General features: G+C 42.8%; 1 protein-coding gene across 1 annotated transcript in view; it reads left to right on the top strand.

The window, feature by feature from the left end:
* BCL2 (BCL2 apoptosis regulator) overlaps nucleotides 1–26,303 on the top strand; it is a 96,881-nt gene that overhangs the window by 65,424 nt on the left and 5,154 nt on the right. The gene's annotated exons all lie outside the window — the stretch shown is intronic.

Below are 26,303 nucleotides of genomic sequence, written 5' to 3'. Positions count from 1 at the left end.
GGTTTTGCACTGTATTCTGAATTTGACACAGCAGAAAAATTTTCAGCTAAAGATAGAGGGGATTTTATACAGACTGGCTTGTTCTTTCTGTCCTGTGTGTGTCTATGTATATATTTTTATATATATACACACATATGTAGTTTAGAAAAGAGAAAGATGAAATATGCCTTCTTTAGCTTTGTAATAAACTCAGACTTAAGTGAAGCCAGAGGAAGACTTTGGCTGCATATTCAGCCTCTGCAGGTATGGTCTCATTTCCAGTTTGTTCTATAAACAGACTCTTTTCTTCCATTATTTAAAACTGCTCAGCTGCTTTTCTGTAAGGAAACAGCAAAGGCAATTGAATACAGCCTTGGTCATGTAAGTGGCTCTTGTCTCAAAAGCTAGTTCGTATTCGATGCTGTCCTGGTTTTTCTTTTCTCGATCCTATAAAGGTCCTTTTCAGAGTTGAAGAAATTCCAATTAGTGAGTGCTGGAATCAGTGTGTGAGCAAAAAAAGTACAGTATATAGTGTACTGCTATAAAATTACATATAAATATTTACATACCCTTTAATGTCACCTCATGTTCAGTTAAGCTGTTGGGGGTTTTTTTGCAGCTTTTCTCTAATCTTCGTTTGGCCATTTCAAGCATGACTAACGTATTTTGAATTATTTTTAAACTTCCACCATCTTCTCTGTAAGAAAGAATGTACATAAAGGTGCAGGTGGCTGAGCTGAGTTCAAAGGATTAATTTGCTGAGGAGACCTAGGACTTTCCGACTGTATTTCTGTGCTTGAGTTTCTTAATAAAGCCACTGCGTTATCCTGAACTTAGGCTAACTCCATGGTTACAGTGGTGTCGATTAACCATAGTGTCAAAGAGAAAAATTCAGCCTGAAGCAGCCAATACAGGGATTTGTATTTTCCTCTCCTCTTTACCAAGCACAGACAAAGGCGCAGGTTGCTACGTATTCTTGTTACAACTTATCTAAATATATTGATCAGTTCCTCCAAACTCTGTTTGCTCGGCAATGGCTCTGGTTCATTCACACTGGGATTGCAGGGGACCTGAATGGATACGGCCACGTGAAAGGTGCCGGTGGGCTGATTCAAGCTGGGTGACACCGTGCCTGGCTTCTCTTTTGTTTCTCCTGGCTGGTTGTTTGACATCCGCCAGCCTCTCTGTTCATTAAGTTGGCGTGATGAATAGAAGGCAGCGAGTGTAATTCGGGCAGTTAGAGCCAGCTGGTCGATAAATATAATAAACATCCACTAGTGCATCTCTTTCAGCACCACGTGCGTCAATGAAGTGCAAACTGGAAAATGTATGGTAGTGAATGGAAATCTTAAATCGATGTGAAGGTACTAGCAGTTTCCAGAGTCACGCTGGCTTCTCTTGCCCCCAGCCTTTTTAAAGCCAAATAAAAGAATATTTTCAAAGGTGAGGTTCCCCCAGTAACAGAGAGATTACATTCATGTAGTATTATTTTTCATATGAAGACACCTTGTTCTGCTAGTTTTTACACTGAGATAACTTTATTGCAGTGGATCCTGCACTGCCCCAAGGGTAGGTGTACCCAGCCATGCAGGACCAGGCTGGGGCATACAGTCGGCGCAGTGGTTTCTGTGCCATCCGTGCACCGCGTGTGTGGCACAGGCGATGTGCTGGGGAAGGCAGGAGAAGGGGTCTGTTGCACCACTGGTAGTCCTTGTGCAGAGGGAGGAGGAAGCTTAGCCCACAAGAGCCCCAACACCAGCTGATTTTAAACACCAACTTTGCACTTAACGCTCCCAGCCTGTGCCTTTGCCTGAGCTGAGCTCTGCCAGTCTGCCGTGGGCAGGGGTGTGGCGTGGGCTCGAGTCAGAACCAGGGATGCACCCTTTGTGCACATGACTTGACAATATTGACTCATAGATGCAACCTTGGACTCAATGCTGATCCGTGAAGGCAACGCTTACGGCGTATGGGAACAGCCTCGTGCTGGCCAGTGAGTGTAATGTCTTTAGCAGACTTTACATCATGAAGCAGTTAACGAATTCTTTTGTACTGAAGGGCTGGATTCAATAAAAAGTTTCTGGGGCAAGTTACCATAGCCTGCCATACTGCAGTGCGTCAGGCAGATCCTTTTTTTTTCCTTTTCATTTATTTTTTCTTCCCCTTTTAATTTTAAATTGAGTGCAGCTGACTGCCTCCAATGCTGTTAACAATGGCACTTCTTTCCCTGGGACAATGTAACATTTAAAACAGATAAAAGCCCATGTGGGGCTAATAAAAGTTTGCCCCCATCCTCATTCCTGTAGGGCAAGTTTCCCCATCGTTAACATTTTAAGTAGCAGGCAACTATGAATATGAATGTAATTGACTTTTACACACTATTACTCATCAGTGGGTAACTCCGAACAGCCGTCACTGGAGGGATGTGCTGAATCTCAAAGAACTTTGCATGGCCCAGCAGTGGGGGAGCAATATGGAGCTGCTTGAGCTGCAGCCTCAGTGGGGACTGGCGAGTCAATGGGCAAACAACTGTGGGGACCAGCGAGCTGGGCACAGCAGCCCAGCTGCCCCAGTCCACCAAGAGTAGGAAAATGGGAAGGATCCGCAGATGACACTCAGCGTTTTGCCCCAGCAGGACTCCCGTGTAGCTCCAGTAGCTCCATTAGCCACCAGTAGCTCCTTCTGGTGGCTAATGGAGAGAGGGAGTAAGTCAGCGGGTTCCCGTTCCAAATTTTCCATCTGAATTGCTTGTGCAGCTTGGGGTAAGGGTCTAAATGAAATCCTCTGAGCGTTGGTCTTTCTGTCCATATCAGGGAGAAGGCATATGACTTGCATACCTTCTTGGATGGAGAGTATTCATTGAATCCTTACAAAAAGCCTTACAAACATCATTATGATTTCCAGGGCACTATAAAAGTGTTAGGTTTTATAAATGTGCTTTGAGGTGACTTCTCTCCTGAGCAGTTTCTGCATGTTATATATGTACTTTTACACAATTCAGTCTGAATTCTGCTTCAGTCAGCAAACCGACTAGTTTTAAAATAGGGTGTGTGTGGCAGGGGCGTGTGTTTTGACTATCCTCCATGCAGAGCTTAATCCAGAACATCCATGCCTGGAGTCTTCCTTTGCCTTTGGTGGTCTTTGGATTAGGCTCTGTGTTGCTTTGTGTATCCATGCATCTCTGTGAGGGGGATTGTGTTTGTTTTTTTTTTTTTAAATGGTTTGAAAGCCTCTATCAGTGCTATGTTGGGAATGTGCCTCTGTTCCTTTCCTCTACGTCCTCCCGGTCTCCCTGTTGCTGGACAGCTCTTGGTTTCCCCACCAGCCGCCAGTGGCTGTAGCTACCTGACCTGCCCGGCTGCACGGGCTGAGCTCCGGCTCTGCTCTTCCCACCAAAAACTCACATCAGTGACAGCACTGAAGAGTCAGCGTGGTATGGACTGTTTTTATTTACAAATCTAGAAATGTGATTGCTCCCCGCCAGTGTTTACCAACTATATACATTCCAGCTGAAGCACAAATGAGTCATTTTTACATTGCTCATAGAAAATAAAAAAAGGCTTAAACACCCACAAAATTTGCTTACTCTTCAGGTGTAGCCCCCGGAAGGGTGAGGACAGCTTCCGCTGTATTCTGGTTGGAAATATCACTCACATGACTATTGGAACATCGAACAGTCCCTACCAGTGGTAGGTGAGGCGCCAAAAATAAGGAAAAGGCCATAAGGACATTTTTAAAAAGAGGCTGGAATGCAAAAAGCGTACTTGACATCGGTAAGGCCTTTTCATGACATGTAGCCCGACGATGCTACATGGTGTTTGTAGAATTAAGCCGGTCTTTATCCACACAAATATGAAGTTAGATCTTGTGATGCAGTAGTGGCTGTCTGCAGACTGATACAGATGGTCATTTTGTTCAGAACAACACGCACAAAAGTATCCCAGAGGTGAAGCTCAAAATACCCGCATTACTCTAGTGTGCCGCTCCCTCTCTTTCCATTAATGCAAAATGACTCACAGGCTTGAAAAGACAAACATTGATCAAAAGACCGAAGAGTGATTTACTGGTGTGGGATGGGACAAGATGTTGTTTTAGCCCAACAAACAGTAACTGCGTTTAGAGGTGAGTATTGCCAAGGGAGCCCAAGGCGGTGCTTGCTTACTAAATTGGGTAAAATGCAGGGATTTCACCAAATGCAAATGACAATGAACAATACGTATGACTCAATATATCCGCTATGCTTTCAATGTGCAGTCAGAGGGTGGTATAGCTGACCTTTTAAAGTGATGCTTTTCAAACCACATTGTTATGATTATCAAAGTGTTCATTTTAGAATACAATATTTGGACCCACTCCCGTTAATATTCTCGTGTATCGTTTGAAGGCTGTTCTCCCTGCTGTTTATAAGAAAGCACTTCCAGGCAGCCCCTAGAGTGTCATACTTTTATTTCTATGTCTAACCAGGGAATGAAATTTGCCATCGGTTCTCCGAGGCTTGACATACACCTCTGGAATACTTCGAGTCATGTATGGAATTAGCTAAAATAAGCTTGATGGTGATTTTGCGAGTCCTTCCTGTGTGCCAGAAATAGTCTCCGAGAACAATGTGGGGCGAGAAATATTCTCTGCTCTTTAGCCTCAGCTTCCTTCTATCTAAAAGCCGTCGGTGGCATCACTGGCAGTGCAGAGCAGATCCCAGCACGGCTGTGAGGTGACTCCAGTATTGCAGTACTGTAAGAGAAAGAAAAAATCTGGCATCAAATTTTTAAATTTAGGTGTAGAAAAGGCAAATAAAAAAAATTTAAAATAATCACAGCACAGTGTCTCTAACATGGTCAGCCCAAGGCCAGCAAGCAGACTGGAATGAGGCTGCCGCAAGTCCGAAGAGAGGCAGTTTTGCAGGGATGCATTTCCTCCCCATCCTCCATCAGCCAAGCCAAAAACTTAACAGGAAAAAAATAAAAAGGAAGCCGTACAGAGCAATTTGGCTGCACAGCGGTACTCATTACAAATAAATAGCCTGGGCCCGGCTCCTCCATGGTGCGGGGATTCAGCACGGTGCTCAGGGGCCAGGCGAGACACTGTCGCTGTGACCAGCGGTGGCCACCACCCTGGTGCCCGCAGCACTGCTCGTCCCCAGGCAGTCACCCCTCTGGCCTGCCAGGGGTCTGGCACAGGCTGGGCCGACCACAGTTAAAGCGCAGCTTTCGTGAAGCATGAGCTGTGATGGTCAGATGCCCGATCGGGTGAAGAGTTAAGTACTAAAAAAATAGCAGAATCTTTTATCGGGCTGAGGATGCCTTATTTTGATCGTGGAGGTCAGACACAGATATGGGAATTCCCCCAAGTTGGTTTATTTGCAGATTTGTTCAGACAGTTTCTTTTTTTTTTTTTTTTTTTGACAAATCAGCCTTTTTTTATAATAATCTCATCTTGAAACTTGAGAGGAAGGGAATGTATGGGTGAGCAGCTAATATCAGTGAGTTCTGGAAACTCCCTTTTTATGATCTCTCTCGTTTAGCAGCTGTACTGTTTTGATCCTTTCATTGCATTAAAAAGTTATTTGACAATGCTGCCAATAAAGTAACTTCATCTGTTCCAGTAAAATTAGCTTCAGCTCACAGTAAGTTTGAGAAAAGCACTGCTAAATAATGTTAATATACAGACAACAGGGCTTTGATCTAATATATCATAAAGAAGAAAAACATCAGAGGTGTTAGGATCGGAGAAGGCAAAGCTATTTTCCTTTACTGATTATACTCCTGGTTCAAGTATTATTTTAAGAGTGTATATGTAGCATCTAGTGACTGGTAGATGTAAACATTGGTTTAAAATTAATTTTAAAATATCTCTTTATACAAAGCAATATATTTACTGATTTAAATCATACCCATCTGGACATGTTTATCAAAATCAATACTTATCTACTATAAGCCATTTGCTGCCATTGCCACCCACTGGCCAGAGACAAATAACCATCCTGTTACTGACCCAGATCAACAAATATCCTGATTAAACAGACACATCTTGCTACACATCCAATTGTTTCCTATACCGCATCTTGCCTTTAATACAAAATCTGGCCAGCTTTGTACAAAATTTATTTACTGATTTTATCTTCAAAACAAAAGTCATAGTCCGGGAGAGGGGCAGGGGGGAGGGAGCATGTTTTGCAGACTGTGAACTCTGATCTGGTAGTTTCATCCTTCTGTCGTCTCTTTAAATGTACTATTTAAAAACCAAAGGATCTCGTCCTTTTAGTTTCTGTAATACAAGACACAGTTTTGGCAATAGATAGTAAAATAATGAAACTGAATTACAGACTGTAGGGAGCCATTTTTCTCACATGGGGTCAGCATACATGGTAATATTTTGGATTAAGGATGAAATTACTACAGGACCATAATAACTAACCTTATTAATCTCTTCTCATTTTCTTAAGACTATCACAAAAAGAAATATTACAGCAATCACAGCTTAACATTGGAATCCTTCTCTACTTTAATCACAGTCCTTTATGTACTGTGATTCTGTGTGTTATTTTGTACTAATCATACTAACAATTAATTTTATTAATCATATCTGTTGTTGTTGCTGGTTTACCACTTTCCTTCACAAATTATTTTAGGGCCCAATATTTGGGCCTTTGAAACAAATTTGAAAAACTGATATAAAAATGATTCTTCTTAGGGGAGCTGCCCCCCACTTAGATACCCACAAACAAAAGGTAAACCAGGCCCTTACGTTTCTCTTTCCTATGCCTTTCGGTACCATACCAGGTGCATACCACAAATGCTGAGATAGCCTTCTACAAATGGTTAATCAGAGGCAAAGAAAAGCAATAATGTTTTGTTCTCTGCATCATTAGTAAGGGGGAAGGAGGAGAGGGACTTAGCAGAACAACTGCATCTTTTGTTTTTAAGTTCTTTGGAACAATTCTGCCAGGCAGCGCGTTTTCCCTCTGTTTCATTTGTCTTTGTTATTTTCCTATCTAATTAAGATTCTGCAATGCTGTCATGAAATTGTTGTCCGTTTAAGGTCACAAACAGCTTCTGTCCTAATGAAATATGAATTGCATTAGTTAATTGAATTGTGCACTTATTGTGTGTTGTGAATGGACTGAGCGCACTTATATTCTTAATATATACTGAGCATTTTATCAGTCTAAGGAACGTGTGGACATAGAAAATGCTGCTATCATTCTTTGCTTCACAATAGGGAGATTTAATTGGCAATACATGGGGCTAAGAAGTATTTGTGAAGGACAAGAACTGTAAGATCTCACACAGGCATCTGCTAGCTGGGATGAGATTGGCTCATCAGTGGTCTGGGGTCAGGTCACAGTCCCGAGCGGAAAGCTCCAATAAACCCGTATTATGCATGGTGTCTCTGTGATGTCTGCAAAAATAGGAAGAATCAAGGAAGAGTAACGAAACATCTGTGGCCTTCCGCAGCAGCAGGCTTTTTGGGTTAAGTGAACCTCGTAATCGAAACCCTCAGCACACGCTCCAGACCATTCTCTTCCACGATCTGTCTGGTCCCCGTGCAGATACTACCCTCCCAGCCCTGGTAACACAACGAGCCTAGCTCTGGGGTCCTTTTCACAGATGGGAGATTTTTCTCTGAACTGTGAGAAAGTTCAGTTTAGCACGTCGAGGACCTGACCAAAGTCAAATGAAAACAGGGGAACTCTTTCTGCTGACCTCAAAGCTGTGAATGAAAGAGGTGCTTAAGGAAAGCGCGGGCTCTAGCACTCAGCCTTTACAACGTCCAAGAAGTTGCATATATTGCATCTGTAACCACTCGATGGTGGACTCTACTAATGAACCAGGCTATTTTAGAGGATGGTCACTAGCTGGGGAAACAGTAACAGAATACTAAATTTAATTTCTTTACAGGGTCTTGGTTTTTCACTTAGTTGTTCAAGCCATTCAGCATTATACATACATACACATGTATTGGTGCATATATATAAAATATACATAAGTATATGATGTACATATGCATCTACATATATCTCCAATGTTTAGCCTTTAGATTTATTTACAGAGAAAAGGATGTTTGGATTCTGCATAATACTTATGCAAGATAATAGATCCGAATATAGTACCTTCCAGTTACTCTTTAACTTGACAGGTGTGGAGAGATATCTATTGTTCTGTCAAACAGTGCCTCCCTTAGCTTGAAACAATATTTCATTCAACAGTAGGCTGAAAGAAAAGATAAGCAATGTTCAGATTGAAAAGCAGTTGACAAATTTCTTCTCGTTATCATTTTCCACTCAAAAACTGAGGCGATATGGAAATGCAAATGGCAGTCTTTCTTTTACTGCAGCATACTAATGCAGGAATATAAAACCACTTAAGATAAACACAGCTAGAATTGACTTGCCATGATACACAATTCCTAAAGGGAAATACCATGACCCTTTCTAGAAGAGTAACAGAGAGAAGAGTATCTGTCCTTGATCTGAGCGGGCATGGACAACCTCTTTGTGTGGGACTTTCCAGCTCCGTGCACATGCAGAGCCACTCATAATTTCCCGCAGCGGGCAATCCTCCACAGCTGCCGTAGCATTGACCTTCCAGGAAAACTCCTCCACATGTCCCAGTCAAGCACTTCATTACCACCATCCACAGATGATGCACTGAGATACAGAGATTAAATGAGGCATTCTCGCTCGGGTATGTAGGCAAGGACTTTCCCTATACACTCAACAGAAGGGGAGAGAGGTTTCTCCAGAGGCCAACTTGGGGATAGCCACATTAGGCTGCTTCTTCTCTCAATCCCCTTCTGGAAGAGTTTCTCTCTCTCTCGATCATTGCATTTACTGAACCTAAGAGGACCCGCCTCTGGGTGTAGTTGCATTGCAGGAGTGCTTCAAGCAGATGAGTTTCCTTCACTCCCGAATCGCTCCGAGACAGTCATACCTGCTAAATCTTCTGACTAAGGAATTTCCCACCTAGTGCCCGTATCACTCAGTTATCTCCTCTCTCTCTTGCTTTGAGTTTTCTGCATTTACCACAGTAGCGACAGCTCTAGCTGAGCTACTGTTGAATATCCCTGCCCGCATGAAAGGGTTCAGGAGGTGAGTAAGAAGGGGTGGGCGTCTGTGATGGTTTGGTGAGGTGCATCCTGACAGAGTCACGGCAGTGGGCAAATGACTGAAAGCGAAAGTGGTGGGATGGGGCGTGAAGGGTGATTGACAGTGGTTGCTTAGTGGTCTGAAAAGAGGTGAGTGAAAGTACTCAGGTGGGGGGGAGGGGAGTTTGGAAAGCACGGCCGACCATGAGAAAGGCACCGCGATGTTACCCGTGGCACGCTACAGGCGCGTATGCTGTATTCTCTTCCGTGAATGCAATTTTAAAAGACTCGATGTCATTAAAAATATTCACGTACTTCTATCTAAAAATATATAATATAGTGATGTATAATTAAGGAGGGGAGGAAATGAAAGAGATTCAAGGAAGGTTGAAAAATAAAAATAAACAGTCCTCTAGGGAGAGCAGAGAAGCAGCAAAGACCGATACAGCCTTGCAGACTTCAACATGGCTTTGTTGTCTGCTGCAGCACCATCACGTGCAGGGACACAGTCTGGGGCCCTGCTCCTGTGGGTGGCCCTCTGCCCCTGGGCCCAGCCACAGGGTCCAGTTGCCCATCTGAGGCTTGGTGGAGCCTTATCTGCCCCAGCAGCATCAGCCATACCTCTCGTGGCCTTCCCTCTTCCAGCGGCCGCCCCCAGCCCCGTGCGGTGCAGATGCCTCTCTCGGTGGCAAAGGATGGTCCTCAGAGCAGCCTGGGACAGCCTGCTCCCCAGTTGTAATTAATTAAATTAGAAAACCACAACTAACTGTCACAGTCGTCTACAGCTGGACCAAGGAGCAAAGGCAGCCGTACGTGAACAGTAGCATTTTATACCCTGGCACAGGTTTAAATTCAGTATTGTTAGCAGGTTGTTTAGCTTTATTTTCAGTTAAATAAGGAACATGGATACCTATTTTTTTTAATACAGCCTCTTCCCTTTGTGTTGCTGTCATTATATGTTTAACTACTGTTCCTTCCATTTGGATAAAGCACAGGGACAAAACAAAATTTTTATTCTGTTTACTTTTTAGTTTTCATTATATATTTTATGAAAATGTTCCTTATAAGTTTAAAGAAGTTGCCCATTTAAAAAATCTGTCTTGAACCTCTTTTCTTAACCTTTCATTATGACTACCATTTAACTTCCAGCAATTTTTTTGAATACTAACTAGTCATGTTAGTTTTCCAGATAAAAAGAAATATTATATTTTTTTTCTTAAGTTACAGGTACTATGTTGCTCATTTTTTAAAATTTCTGTACAAATCTTATTTTAGGGATCCGTGGGTTTGTCTCAATCAGTCTTTTTTAGTGAGATGAACAGTAAGTAGTTTAGAAAAATCTTTATAAAATGCTGAAGGACACAAAACTCCCCTGCTCAGCTAATACACAAGTATTAAAAATTGCCCTTCTTCACCAAAATCATGATCCAGCCAGCACAGACTGTGCCTGTGCTCAGCACTACCTGCTTCAGATGAAGGCCAAGAAATGCCACAAGAGGCGGATTTAGGATAATCTCTTCTTTCTCCCATCCTTTCCCCTGTCCTGCATAGTTCCCATGGAGACCTCACACTAATCCCAAGAATTCAGAGACTGATTTAATCCTTCAAGCATAAGGCTTCTATTATTATTATTATTGTTGTTGTTGTTATTACTACTACTATTATTACTACTACTACTACTACTACTATTATTACTATTATTATTGTTATTATTACTACTACTACTACTATTACTATTATTTTGGAATAACTGTTAACAGCTTTTGTTTACTATAGAAATATTTAATTATTCTTTGAAGCTTGCTAAACTCACTTCTCAGCATCCTGTAGCAATCATCTAATTTAAATAATAAAATGGTCTAATTGTGGATCCTATGCAAAAGTACATCCTCTTACCAGCTGTGAATTTCCTGTCATTTCTCATGTAATTGAAATCCCTCTATTTCTTGTATGATGAGGACCGGGAGTGCTGACTCTCCATATCTACATTCTGTCTCCCTGTCACTCATTCTTCAATGGACTCCTTGTTCAGTTGGTTGGTTACTTCCTATTATGGCTAGTTCCAGTGCCCTCCCTATTGAAAAGTTTTTTCTATGCTTATAGTCTCATTGCTCCACTCTGACCCCTATCAAATAAATAGTGCAGAAAATTCAAACACAATTTTCAGAAAAGATTTTTAAAATCCAAACAGTTTTAATTAAATTATTATCAATGCAATGATTATTAATGCATAATATTAAAATTTTAGAAATGGGATCAGGAATTTAACTTCCCCTGTCCCCATTCAAACTGTAGCTTTGTAATGTATTACTTGGCCCTCAACTTTCAATGTTTGGCACCTACCTAACTTCAGAGAACCAAGGCAGGAGGTCCTCACTGTGAAACTCAGTCTATTCATTTAGATGCCTACTCATGTGTTTAGGCATCTAACTAGAAAGCTTCTCTTTTTTTTAAGATTTAGGGAAATGGGATACATGATAGTGAGAATGAGAAAGAGCTCCCTTGGGCAATAAAGCACTGACAGTTATTTGCCCAACCAAAAGCCCTCTATGTTATTAAAACTTAAGCAAACAGATAAAAAGATAGTAACTCTTATTTTGACTAGGAAACTGGTTAAAATATCTTACCTTCTGTTAAGGACCCTTGATCTTACAAAGCTTCTGCTTCTTTACTTTCAAATGTTCTGAAATCCCACAAATGTCTGTGAGAAAGTGAGGAACCTCAGAAGCTGAAAGGTCGTCTGGGAGGGGAAGGGTGGCTCTTAGGCACAAGCTAGCCAATGCTTTGTTTTAAGAAGCTAGCCTCCTGATGGAAGAGAAGCTCGGCTACAGAATGGAGGGTCGGATCACCCCTCTCTGGCAGAAAATGCGATTCTTTGCAACTGAAGATGGCTTTTGCCACCGGTCAGAATGAGACTGGCGAGACAAATGCCCCCAGTCTTCCCCAGGAACGCAGCCGTGAGGAACTTGAACTCAGCAAGCTTCTTAATTTCAGCCAAAACAATGGATATCATGAGACACTGGATGAGCTTTTCTTACCAGTAAGTGAGAGAGCCTGTCTGGGAACTAACATCATTTGGCTAGATAGAAAACTCTGGGTCCAAGACAAGGCTAATGGCTTTGACTCAGTTGTTCCCAGTTTCATATGCAAGCCTGATGAGGCAGTGAGATCTATGCCAGTTCTGAGTGTGGCCAGAAATGACTGTGCAAGAAGGCGTTTTCGTTTGCTAGATAGAGAGTGAGGAAACCTTCTGGGGAAAGGAGAGCCTAGAAAATGGAGAGGACCAGAACAGAAGTAGGTCCTGCAAATAAGCCAGAAGTTATGAGGATCTGGGGAACATATTAGTCAGATATGTCTATTAAAGACATCTGTATATATGGCAGCATCTTGTGAATTCAGAGAACACGATGCCAATTACAACCATCAGAGAGTCGTAATTTTGGTAAATGCATAAAAGGGAATTCAGTAAAACTGGGAAGGTATCAGAAAAAGGAGTTGAATAACCGTAAGTATTTAGACAAATGTAAGAAGCTTAAAAGCAAAAGAACAATCAGAGTATTTTGCCATGGAGGATGATTTCAATAATAATGGGTGGTAAGGAAATGTAGTGGAACAACATCATTATCTACCTACAGACTGTTCAGGAAAGAAAGACTGGGCCACAGAGGCAGAGGAGATACCACTGTATAGAAGGATAACTTGAACATTATTTAGCTGAACTTTAAGTGGGAAGGACTATGCAACTGAATCTCTGAAGACAAATAAATAAATGCTAAACTAGAAATTCCAAAGCATTTTAACAACTTTTGGAAAGTAAAGACATTAGCAGGTCTTTATTGCTAATATCCAGCTGAAGAAAAGGAAACGGAGTGAGCAACATTGAACTCAAAAGAACTGCTAAGAAAATTGTAGTAATAGGGACTTTGGCTGCTCCCCTGTGCTTGGCCAAATAGATCAGGAGGCAGGCAGATTAGAAGAGAGATTTGACACCTGAAGCAATAGCATCTTGGAAAAGTGACACACAAAAGGAAAAACTAATTTTAACTCGGGTATTAATCACAAACTGATTGTAGCTGACTCACTAAGTCTTAATGTCTAGGTGGACCACAAGGCTAATTCAGTACAGCAGCTCCTCTGTTCATGAATCATACCTTTCATCTCTTCGAGGTGATGCTATTTTGTTTTCTTTAAAAACTGTGACATAAGTATGTGTTTTAGTATCTAAGAAATTCAGCAAATCTAAATCTTCCCTTAAAAATTGGCCAGAGGAGAAGTACTAAACACAGCTTTATGAGCTGCTCCTCCTCCTGGGAGTGTGAAAACCTTCAGAGAGCTTCTCACATGGCTCAGCGGCTACCAGCTTCTTGATAAAACACACAGACGCACTGCGCCTTCCACATATTAGGATGTACTGGGCAGGGTTGAACTACAGCTATACAGTGCCCAGGTATTCCTGCTTTCCGAGCACGGTTTTATGTTGGCTTCACAGCAAACCAGACACAACCGGTGTTTGTACCAAGCCTTGTTTCAAACACTCCTACCCAACCCTGCTTGCTTCTAGAGGAACACCACCTCATCTTAAGTTTATTCAAGACACAAACCGGGTATTGGAGTCTCGCCGAGTACTAGGCAGGGCTAGTCTTCACTGCAAGCTACCACTGTGTCACAACACAACCTTGAAGAGTCCCCTTGGCACAATGCCCACAGTGACTTGGCAATTACATCCACCTAGGCTGCACTCCGCATTGTGGCAGCCAGCTGCAGTTAAAACCTGCTGGGACCGCAGCTCAAGCACAATTAGCTGGCACGATGACAATCATGTATTTGTCTCTGCTAACTTCAACTCTAGACAGGAATAAGCAGTATAGCGGCAAGAAAAGGTGTTAACTTGTGTACGCACAAATGCTTTGCAGAAACTGTGCAAGGTAGCACTAGATGCATGAAAATATATAGTGAAAACAGAAGTAATGAATGAAGGAAGGTTACACAGCCATAGAAAGAAGGAATCACACAAGGAATAGCTGAAGAAACACACATGAGACGGAAAGAGAGTACATGAACAAAGCATGCAAAAAAACCCCAAGGAATGAAAGGGGTGCAAGTTAAGAGGTACAATTTGGGAGTGGACAAAGATGACAAAATTAGACTAAAATGAATGTACAGGGTCAGGCAGGCATGAGAAGAGACTCACTAACCTTCCCATGGTTGTTACATACATAGGAGGGCCATTTGGATGGGCAGAAAACATTAGGCAAAAAGGTTGCAAAGCAGCAGTGTATTTTTTCCAGTCCAAAGCCATCTGTAACCTATGCTGAAAATGTCTTTTTTCTGCACTTCAAGCATATTAACAGTTTAATATATGATAGTATCGCTGGTGACACTGAGAACACTGGGCTTTAATGAATCAATAGATTTGTTTCATCTTTAACTAATTTGAACCTTTAATCCTCTTGCTTGTGCAAAATCTTCTTCCTTCAGGTCCAAGTATTAAATAGGCTCAAGAAGTAAATAAGGAAATAAATACCAGAAACCCCGTGGGGAACATTTAAATTAAAGTTTTCTAATAGTCAAATCACCTTAATGCCATGATCACAGGCTCAGTTCATCTTCTTCCCCACCCCCCCACCAACTCTATGGCTAAAGCTGTGGGAAGAAATAGCCAAAAAAAGGAAGGGGCTTTGGTTTTCTTTTAGTTTCTTGATGCTTGTGTTGCTCTAGATTGTTTTGGTTTTTTATTTTAACTGCTCTCATTATAGACATACAGGAACTTTTAAAACACGAATTTGTAAAAATCAAACACATAGCCCAAAACATTGGCCTGCAAATTTCCCCCCATGTTTCATGCCTGGTTTGCACTCTACTGTACGCCTGTGTTGCCTATGCATCTGACTTTTTTTCTGGATATAAACTATACTGGTGCAAATCCTTGTCTAGACAAAATCTTGCTGATATAACTGTCTTCCACCAGCACAACATATTTCAGTTAATGAGTCAGAATACACTTTGATATCAGTGTAAATGGTTCCTCCTGGGGGGGAGGATTGCTTCTTTACTGTTAAAGCGTAGATAATTTCTGAACTTTTCTCTTCCCTTACTTGGGCTTGAATCAATCAAATCCATATCTAGTATTTCTCATCCAGAAATAATACAGCTTCTTTTCATCACTTTTCTGACCGCTAAACCCTTTCTGTGTTCTTGCTTCGCTTGTATGGTCATCAGAAAAGGGTGTATCTAAAATCCTCTTGAAAGTGTAAGTTCTGTTTCAAGCAACAGCAACCACAGGATCAAATGTCTCCAATCTTAAAAAGAAAGAAAACTGACTTGAAAGTTTGAAGCTAACACATGGTTTGTAGTTGGCTGATACACTTGTATTTAATACTGAGGAAGCGATGACTCTCTGGCCTCCAGTGGAGCATCTCCTAGACAGACAGACAGGCACACAACAAAATGAAGTCTTAATGCCGTGAGCTTCTTGAGAATGCTACAATAACATTCTGGCAGGCTGGGCTCCCTTGGCTCCTGTACTCGGTGCAATTTGAACATCTCTTTCAGTTTAGCATGATGCTTGGCAAGTTTCCCAACCTTACATTATCTGGGAAAGGAAGACAAGAGAAGCTGGTACGTTCAGGGAGCCTTTGAAGAAGCTTCTTCACAGTTTGCTCATAGCAAAACAGTTGGCTGCGTGTAGGAGAAGTGTCAGGACTGCAGCTTAGACTGCTAGCTTGAAAAGGGTTTAACTGAATTGCATCCAGGCACCAAGATGCTCAGATACCACAGCAATGTGTGTTGTATAAGAACCTAGATAGAAGAAGATTAGATAGCAAATCAGACAGAATTTTGCATGTGATTTCCTGGGTTTGTCTAAACTTATAGCAGCAACAGTTAATTATAGGAGGTTCTGAAGGCAGCTCCTGGGTGGGTTAGGCCACTTATACAGTAGATTCCAGCCATAAATTGCCAGCCAAGATTACCCCTGTGACAGGAAGCCTCTATTGATGCAAAGCTCAGGGGTAGAAGCAGCAGACATTGGTGATGGAAGATCTGGGGGAGAAGCAGAAGGTTGACAGTGATGGCAGAAGTCCAATGAAAGGAGCATCAAGATGGGCACAGGTCATCACCCGAAGAGAGACAGATAGGAGGTGGTTGCACAGAGGAGTTATTTGTGGTCATCCTCTAGACGATTGCTGTACCTACTTCCAGATCAGTCCCTCTCCTTCTACCACATGTGAATCCCTCAGCTCCCATAATCACTTCCTCTGGCTCTTGAGCAAGGGCAGCACTTTAATTGCAGATTAATGCTTTAATGAAATTCTTGAGGCTACTTTGAAGTGACTGGGCAAGAGAGACTGGCCTTTCAGCAGCAGCTGCTGGCGCAAGAGTCACTGCTCACGTTGCGGTACGGGGAAGGCGTTGCCATAAGACTCCCTGTGCACAGCAGGCTCTATCATTTTTTCTCCAGTAGTGCCTCAGGGCATGTCCACACGACACAGCACAGCACTGCACAGGGATACTTGAACTGCCTCTAAACAGTGGTTGCACTAGTTTCACAACAGGGATAGTTAGCCCACCTGGAGTACTACCCTAGCACTTGCACCCCTATACTTGTCCCTGAGTTGGCTTGTTCAGTGCAAGGTCAGCTTTCTCTTCCTCTCCATAGAACTGCACTCTGCCATGTGGACCCACCTGCACTTAGCAGTATTAAAAAAGTAAATTATAAAGTTTAGGACCTTATATCAGTTTTGATCTGCAGTTTCCAATCTGTGGGGTCTTATTTATTTTAGAAAGTGGGAAAGCTTTCAAGCACTGATTTCATAGGTAATGCATTTATTTTCTCTTGGCTGATACTCCCAATTTTTTTTATTCTTTCCTTTGAGTATATGAAATTTTGCATGAAATTTCTACTCACTTGGAAACACCAACACATGAAGTAATTACCAATCTTTCCTGCCTAAGTTAACAGCCTTCTCCTTCCTCCTGCTGTTAGTTCAAGGTCACAATGATAGATGTAAATCCTTCATGAATTTTCATCTGACTTGCTGTCCACAGAAATTGTTCATTAAAAGATCCAATTTCCACTGGCATTCTCCCTTTCAAAGGATGTCAACAGGAAATATAAATGCTCAGCCCTCTGTGAATGATCTGCAAGGACATGCAGGCTTATGAAAAAAAAAAGCAGCAGTTAACCAAATCTTTTAGTTTCTGTTTTGAATGACTGGCCATAGGAATGCAGGCTAAGCCGTATTTCAGCTGTTCCCAAGGATGTGTATGTGTAACTTGTTGATAGTGGTAGGTACTTCAGGCTCCAGTGACAGCTATGTGACCACTCTGATGATCATTGTCCTGTAGCAGAACCAGCCCCTGCTTCCTCTCCAGAACACCAGGCATGAAAGAAAACAAAGAGGGATCTGTTTTTTCAGAGGACTGGCAGTCATACCTCCTGCTCTTTACTGAAAAAAGAGAGATCCTAGGTCACCTCAGCTCTCACCCTATGCTCCCAGCAACCATTAGGTTGTCAGGAACTGCATGACTTGCTCCAGAAATTGATGTGAATGTCTGATGCCCAGGAGAGCTGAGACTTCTGCCTTACAGGACCTGTAGGGGATCTGACTGATAGGAGCAAAACTCAATACCCAGGACACCAGCTTACTTAATTGGGAACTACTCATCACCACCAAAAGGAAAGAAAAGCCCACCACAGCCTTAAAGTTTCAGTGTTATGTTTTTAAAATGTTACCAGTGTCCAAGGTATATGTCTTTCACAGTAAAAATTACTTGGAGTGCACTGTGAATGCACAGACACAGATCAGTGCTGAACATCTGGTTAAAATAAATTACAGTCTTATTTTGCAAATAAAAGTTCCTAGGGTCTACATGACAAAGTCTGGCCAGCGTAACTATCTCATGGGGAAAAAATCACATCCCTAGCCTACAAAGATAACTATTTTGGCATGATTCCCTTCCCCACTATGTAGACTTACGTAGACTTACACCGAATAGAGGAGTCCTTTTGCCAGTGTAACTCACATTGTTTGGGAGGTACTTCAACCATGCTGGCAGACTCCTGCAGCTGGTATAAGCCATGTCTCCATCGAGGGATTTGGCCAGAACAGTGACACCAGCAAAGCTCCTGAAGTACAAAATAACCCTTTTTCTCCTGCTACTAATGTCTAACATTTTTCAGTTCTAAAGCTTCCTGCTAAAAGGAAACACGCAGAATTTGTGCCCTTTCTTGTATCAGCAAGACATTATTTCTTTCTACAGAGGAATTAAAGTATACATATGGGTAGGAGGTGTGTCGCTTTCAAACATCCCAGTGGTACTTGCTTTTGGATGGGAGAAGATCCCACTTCTCCTGTAGGATGCTTGGTTTTTGTTTTGGTGTTGGTTTTGGAGGTGGAAGGGCAGAGGTGGCTAGCATTTTATTAAGTCTTCATATTTTGGTTTTGCGTGGTGGCATTTGAATAAATATAATGGTCATAGTTAATGGATTACAAGTGTGCATGCAAATGAATTTGAGCTGTTTTGAATAACCAAAGTCCTTCAGTCCGTTTGCAAATTGTATTCTTACACTCTGACTCTTCCTTGTTTTTTCATATAGTCCCTGTTAGCTCTTACCTGATAACGTTTGCCAAAGGACTTTCTGGATTAACCCAAAAATTCAAGATTTAGCAGCCAACCCTAACCTATGAGTCCCCCATAAGGCAAGGCAACTCATAAAGCTATGGTGGCTTAAAAGTAGGATTCAGCTTATTGTGGCAACAGGCAGTTTTCACCTGTCCTATTTAGACAGTTCATTTTGTCTAAATTCCCACTTGCCTCAGTCTATGCAGACTCTCCTCATTCCTTTCCCTGCTCCTTCACCCTCCATTTGTCTCCCAGGTCTTGTGCTTTTGCGCAGGTGGTGAACAGGACAGAAAGGCCAAGAAGGAGGAGTGGAGCAGAGGCACCCAAACCAAAAACAATCTCTTCCGAGCAGATGCAGACCAGGAACTTCCCCTTATTTTAATTTCCCATTATCACTTAGCTGTGAAATGATGAAAACATGGAGCAAGCCACCGAGAGGCCTCCACTCTTGCGTGCACCATGTTGGAAGGGGGGCCCTTGCAGCTTGCTCCATCAGGCTGCCTGACTGCCAGGACACGTCTGCCTCCCCTGCAGCTAACGCTGACACACGGTACCCGGTGGAGTTCAGCATCCAAGGGCTGGCTTAGGAAATGGCAAGAGAAAGCAATGACCAAAAAATGCTGCCTCTTCTCTGCCTCAAATAAGGCTTTTACAGGTGAGCAGAAATGGTTTGGGCTGCTAATGAGGTGTAGGCTGCCAAAGAAAACACATGTGCAAATTCATATTTTCCAGGTGGCTGCTGGTAGAAGTTTAACTGTCCATTGAAGTCTACAGCATAAGCTTTTTTTGCACTTACTCATTAAATTGCAGATTTATCGTGAGGTTACTTTGTCATAATGTTAGCTGCGTTGTCTCATTGGCCCTGTAAATCAGTTGATTGTCACAAGATTTAGAAAAACCAAGAGCCTGCTTCAAGTCACGTGAGGAACAGGTGGCACTTCAGCAGGAGGCGCCACTGGCTCTGCATGACCTGTTGCCGCTGGAGCACCAAGAAGCGCCAAGGCCACCGCTCCAGCTCTGCGTTACTCTTGCTCAATGCCGAGCGCAAGTCAGTCAAGCCAAAGGGATTTGGGTCAGAACTGAGTGTTGAGGCAACAAACATGGGATGGAGTGTTTCCCTGAGGGATGTTAAAACAAGAAGCAGAAAAATGCATGACTGGTCCCCTCGTGGTTCAGCCGATGGGACAACCTGCTCAGACTGGTTCGATTTCACCATTCTCATTCGCACACATGCTCTGCCTTTTCTGGCTGAGGCTGCCTCGAGCCAGGCCCTCCTCACCAGACTGACAGCCTTGCTGTCTTGCTTTCCCTTCTCTGCCTCCTCTAATACCTGCTCCTCGAGCCCGACACAGCTGAACGTGCTTGTTAAATAAAACCCTCCATGGCCTTGATGACAACCGCTGTGCCACAGCACTTTGAGCATTTCTACAAGCGGCTACTTTCAGTTCCCATTTCTCAGGCGGTTATGTGATTTAACTCTTTTGCGACGGCCCGAGAGTGGCACGGGCAGCTGGAGCAGGCAGGGAACGTATCGGGGGATGTGTTCACATTTCCCTTTACTACCAACGTACCCGCTGCAGCCAAATCTTCAGATTTGGGTTTCTAAATTAGGTAGGCTATTTCCAGTATAAGGGCATTCATATTGAAAGTAAGTTACAAGCAAGACAGAGAATTTAGACAAGATTTTGAGAGAAACAGGCCTGTGTTGTCATTCAGACCCATTTTGTCATTATTTTCATTTTAAAGTCATTCCGAAGATTTGACAGGGGTCCTAATGCATCTAGCTTCCTTTCAGAGGATGCAAGTGTAAGAGCAATGTTACGGGATGAGACGAGTCCCCCCAGCAACTCTGTGACACTTGTTCTCTCCTCTAAAGTGATCCACAAATCCATAAACGAGTGTTTGCTGTTGTATGTGAATGGAAACTCCCCAGAAGAGGTTTGATAAGTTTGAGTAGAAGGAGAAGAAGGTGCCCTAAAACTGAATGGTTCTTTGTGCAAGTGAGATTCATGAAAATATGTGCAGGGACACATTTGTTTTCTAGGTTCGAGTTACACACAGCTTCTAGCACTCTACCTAAGTAGGGTACCTTTGGAAAATAAAACTAAGACTGCTAAATATTGATGCAAACAAATAGCAAATTAGTTGAATGGGATTATCAACCCACAAAAGATCTGAGAAGAAAATTGTGAAGGATTGAGTAGAGCAACTTTGACCATGTTGTTTGACCATAGAGGATTTTCTCCAGAAGGCCTTCTCACCTTCTTTCTCTCATTAATGCTAATATTGCTCCCTCAGAAGTGGCACCCATTAAATACCACCAGCTAGCTGCTGTAGTGACATTACAGCTATTACGCTGATGCCAGAAATACCTCATTTTAGTGTGGGCCTTTCCAGGAATAAGAAAACAAGGCAGCCTCCACTAGGTCTGGGCTTTTGCATATTGCAGAGCCACGTCTAACTGAATTAAGCAGAGACGCCAAGACTAAATTACTGAAACATTTCTCATGCTGACTTGGTTTAAGAAGAATGCAGCCTAGTCTGAACATGGCATGGATTTCCATGCAAGCTGAATGATCAACACCTTACGATTTCTGTGTTTAAAGAGATGGCTTGACCCTTCCTCAAAGCCTGGGTTTGTCCTTCATCTCGCAGAGGTCCAGAAGAAATCTGCCTGCCAGCAGGGTCACTCTCTGGGAGCGTGGACAGGAGGAATAGTCATCCCCGTTAATATAACCACTCACATTTATAGATCTCTAAGCATATGCATCGGTTTTCATGAACAAACCTAACCACGATTAGTCCCTGCTCCTTAGATGTCCCCATCTGAGTGCCATGTTTAGTCACCCTTATGCAAATAATATTTCCACTGATTTCAATTCACACAGACTTCAGTGAGAGCCTGGCAAGACTAGGACTTGCAAGATATGCCCCCAAGATCACAGGCTCACCAATGCAAGACTTTATACAAATAGATAGCAAGGACAAGGAACAAAGAAGTTAGGCAAGACCGCTGTGATGAGAACCAGTTTTGTCCAAAGTCAGAAACCTCAGATATCACTGGAGAAACAAAAGGGTTATGCAGCCAGCAACTAACACATCAGCTGCAGACCTAAGACTATATTGGGCATTGTGGAAACAGAGAATTCAGAATAGACCCAAAGGTGCGGGGGGCGGGAAATCTGGATGGGGATTTGATCAGGGGTGCACGTGCCAACGCCACTCCCCAGGCAGTTTCCCTGCCCATGGTCAGCAGGGCTTGTGTGGCGACACCTTCTTTTCCTTCCCATTATAACTCGATAACGTGCACCTGTCTGGACTGCCAGCATTTCAGCACTCCCAGGCGTAAAAAGGTATCGGCCTCTCTAAAGATACCGACCTCACGAAACACCACACCTCGGCACAACACAGTCAAGGTCTGAGCTGTCCTTATTTGCATGTACTCACAACTTAGGCTTGCATAAAAGACCCATAAACTCTTGGGAAAAAGAACAGCTACAGATTTGTCTACTTTTTTGTGTTCCAAGAACTCTTCTCGTTAGCTTCGAGATGACATTTTAATGAGGTTTCACTGCATAGAAAACATGGGACGACTTAACCAGCTCTCTCCGCTCTCTCCCTCCCTCCCCAAACTCTTTCTGAAATGAGTTACCATTTAGGAATGAAAGCTTTTATGAGCATTTGTGTCATTCGTATGGAGGCAGGGGTGAGGGAAAAGTCATTCAGCTGCTAAACCTTGGCATCGGAGCTTATGCCATTCCCTCTCCTGCCCTGTACCAGGTGCCAAAGCCACCTCGTTCAGACCTGTGCAGGTTTCTTCAAAAGCTGGGAGCTAGCGTGTGTTTGTTTGTTTGTTTTGGAGTCACGGAGAGGGCAGCGTAAAATAGCCGCGAGGCAATTCCCGTTCAGTAAAATGGAAGTCTCACCGGCTCTTCATTCAATACAATGTGGCTCAAGAGGATATCCTGCCAACCCAATGATAACGAGGGAAATAAAGTCACTTCCTCACCAGCTGTTTGATTCAGGTAGAAAAAGGAAGCCTTTACTTCCTCGTGTTTGCTCTCCCCACCGCCCCCGCAGCCAGAAATGCCAGGCTGAAAGTGCCTTCTCCCTCCGTATTTTCAGTAAGGAGCCGTCAGACCTGTAATGCTTTGCTGGGCTCAGGCTATGGGAAGTATGTACTTCTCTGCGGCCGAGAAGCTGCGCCTTGCGTCTCAAGCAGGGGTGAAGGGTGAGTTGCAAAAGGACCGAGACTGAACAAACTCGGCTCAACGCGCAAGCAGAGAATGCCTGTGTCGTTAAAGATGACATTTGTTTCTTGGATCAGAGCTGCCGAATTTGGGCCAGAGGAAGAGCAGGATAGCGTGATCTGGATGCTTTGTTTTGAGACTGCCCTGACTCAGTGCACTATTACGCCTCCTAATCCTCCGAGGGTGACAAACTCCACTTTGGCCTTAGGCTCCCTGCAAATCCCAGGAACTCCGGCCAGGAACACGCTATGTGTTCCCTGCATATAGTTCAACAGGCAAGAGGGCAGCGAGGGGTGCCCTCGGGGCAATCTTCCTGGCCTGCCCGTCAAGCCCAGGTAGGTGAGGCAGGCATCTGGGGTGCTTTGGTGCTAAGAGGAGCTGAGGCAGAGCAGCTTTCCCTCCCCACTGCCACCTTTCTTGCTTCACAGAAACAGTCAGCATAAAGTTGCGTAGTAAACTAGCAATGGACTGATTTGACTTAATAAAAGCTTCTTAAGAAATTATTTTAAAAACTTACAGAGCTGAATGAAGAGTTCTTTTCCATATAATTTTTAACTGCTCTGATATAATTTTACATCCAGGATATAACTTTCCATTAAATTTTGAATAGGTAGCTCTTAAAAGCAAGGCCTGCAACCATTTTCTTTCCAATTGTGGAAGACTTCCAGAAAGGTTGACCAAGCCAGAACTTGCCTCAGTCTATTTGCCAAGGGGACCCTTGCTTTCATTATAAAGAGTGCTTTGCAGAGGACATCAAGTGTTTCAAGCAATTTTCCTAATCTTATTTGTTTTAGCAGAGATTCTCGTATTTTAAACAGACCGGTTTAGGCAACAAAAATCCAGTGACAAATACATGGGTTTACAGAAGGAGACAAACCTTATGAAACAGTTGAGATTCTGTTTAGAGTTCTCTTTGTGCTAAAATAGTTTTCAGCAACGGGTCATACTTCCCTCCCCTCCTCTCCTTGTTTTAGTACATAAAATGGACATGTGTTTATTTAAAACAGGTTTGAAACTTAAACAAATAGTGACAGGCTGTTCAAACAAGCTTCGGAAATAGGCCTAATCAGGATGTTTGAGAAGGGGAGGGGGAACGATCATAAAGAGCTACTTGTAATATATAGTGCAGACACCATTCATGTTATTGTTGTAATAATCTCAGACAAAAAAGTACTGCATGCTGCACATTTTTTGTTAACATTCGTCTTTTGAGCCATAGGTTATGCCATACTTTTGCCTTGTCTTCAAGCTTTACTGTAACCCTCCGTCCATCTTCATACCCAATATCAGGAGCTCTAGCAAATCATTAGAAATGGTCTCCCAGACAAACTTGGAGGAATGTTCCTAAACTGGGATAGAAGGGAGGCACAAACTATGCTCGTTTTGATACTGATACTGTGTATGCATCGGCTGTCATGAATATACAGAAGTGAGACCTTCCTCACAGAAAGAAACCATGGAAATCTTAATGTTAAAATGTTTTCACATGACTTGCATTTCCATGGGGTGAGGTTTTTTTTCATTTCCCCTCTTTTCCACCCATAATAATATCACCAAGTGTTGAACTTCACCTTTGTTGTATTTTTATAAGGCCTGATCTTGAACTCCCTATACAGACAAAGCTCCCATGGAAGTCAGTGAGTCTGCACTGGCAACAACAGGATTTAGCCCAGTCTGTAACATTTTAGGATATTGTGTTACTTCATAGCCTTAAGGAGAAATAAAAGCAGCTTTCCAAAGAGCTTCACAGCAAACTGAGTGTGCTTTTTCAGGTCTGAAACAGCACAGCAGAATATTGAGGCCAGAGTTTGCAAATGTCAATTTCAAAAACCAGGCAACTAAGCAAAAGTTGCCAAATTTTCTCCAGAATGAAGAGTTTGCAGTAAAACATTTCCCCCAAAGGTTAAGCTGCTTTCACTTAAGAATATACCTTTGGAAACTCAAGTTTGAAAATGATTGCCTGGAGGAGCAAGCATTGAGAAATAGCAGGGGGCAGACGTATTTTCAGGTCAATCTGTTGGCCAAAGCCTATAGCTGTTCTGTTCCTGACTCCTACCTGCTGACACCCACTCTTACCTACGTGCACCAATATTACTTAATGTAATAACATATTTTGGAAGTAAATACCTATTATTTATTTGAATCTCACTCAGTGTCTAGTGAACAGGAGTCAAAATGGCAAAATATTAAAAAACCTTACACGCCCTCTCGTGGTAAAACCACAAATGCTCTTATTCTGAAAATAACGAGATGGCTAATGATGGAGGCTAATTTAACTACACAATTTATGGAAAATTAACTTGGCTGGAAGGTTTATATTAATAATGGAGACCTTTCTCTCCTTAATTCCTGCTGTAAACCATCACATATATGCCTTTTTAGAAGGCAGGTTACCTCCTAGCGTAGTAACATTACAAAACAGCTAAATGTACTATAATGTAATAGAGAATGTTAACTTCTACCGAAAACAGGAAGGCTAGACTAATAAAGGTAGAGATGGAAACCCCCGCATTAGACAGCTATTTCATGGGTTTATCTCAGTAGTTTGGGAGCAGACCTCGATTGGCTGCACAATAAAAGAGTTGCCCTAAATGATGCTATCAGTTTTGTCACATTTTTAAAGTCATTCAGCTTTGCTATTTACTGCTTTCATGCCATACGGTATGATTTATCTATCTCTCAGGAATGCTCTGAAGCTTCATGTTTGTTAGGCATTGCAGCCTGAAAGAAAGGCGTTGCGTGCAGAGTATCACCAATCTCATCACTAGCCCAGTCAAATCCCATTGTATTTATGAGTCACAAAAACTTTATCTTTGCTACTTAAACAGCTTTTCCATTCGGTGCCTACATGTACCTCCAGACTGCCCCGGAGCAGCTTTACAAAACAGCTCTCCATACATGGAGGACTGCAACTCGAAGGAGAAACCCAGGGTGGTTTGGGCTGGGCTGAGGGAGAGGACCCCCTACACCTCACGCCAGGTGACTTGTGGGTGGCCACGAGAAGTAGCATCACTGTATTCTTCCCCTCCTCTTCCTCTAGCTGAATGTCTTGGCTGTAGGCTGAAGGGCAAGTCAGACTGACAAGACGATCCCATGGCAAGACAGCTCTTTTTTAGGCAGGGCTGTCAGATCAGCTGGTTGGCCCAACAGACCCTACAGCCAGATCACTGCCACATCCAAGGCATGATTAGCAGGCGCACAGGTCCAAGGTGTCACCCCTTTTGGTGACAGTTGCGAAAGACCATCAGAGTGTAACGCAACCCTAACAGCTTCAATTCATATGGAAGAAACATCTGTGGCTACTACACATAGTCTTCTGAACCTATCCCAAGGGAACCAAATAAATGCTGCCTTCTTTTCAGTGAAGCC

The sequence above is a fragment of the Ciconia boyciana genome, chromosome 2 (assembly GCF_034638445.1).
Source record: "Ciconia boyciana chromosome 2, ASM3463844v1, whole genome shotgun sequence".
Taxonomy (NCBI): Eukaryota; Metazoa; Chordata; class Aves; order Ciconiiformes; family Ciconiidae; genus Ciconia; species Ciconia boyciana.
This window is presented reverse-complemented; position numbering and strand designations above follow the sequence as displayed.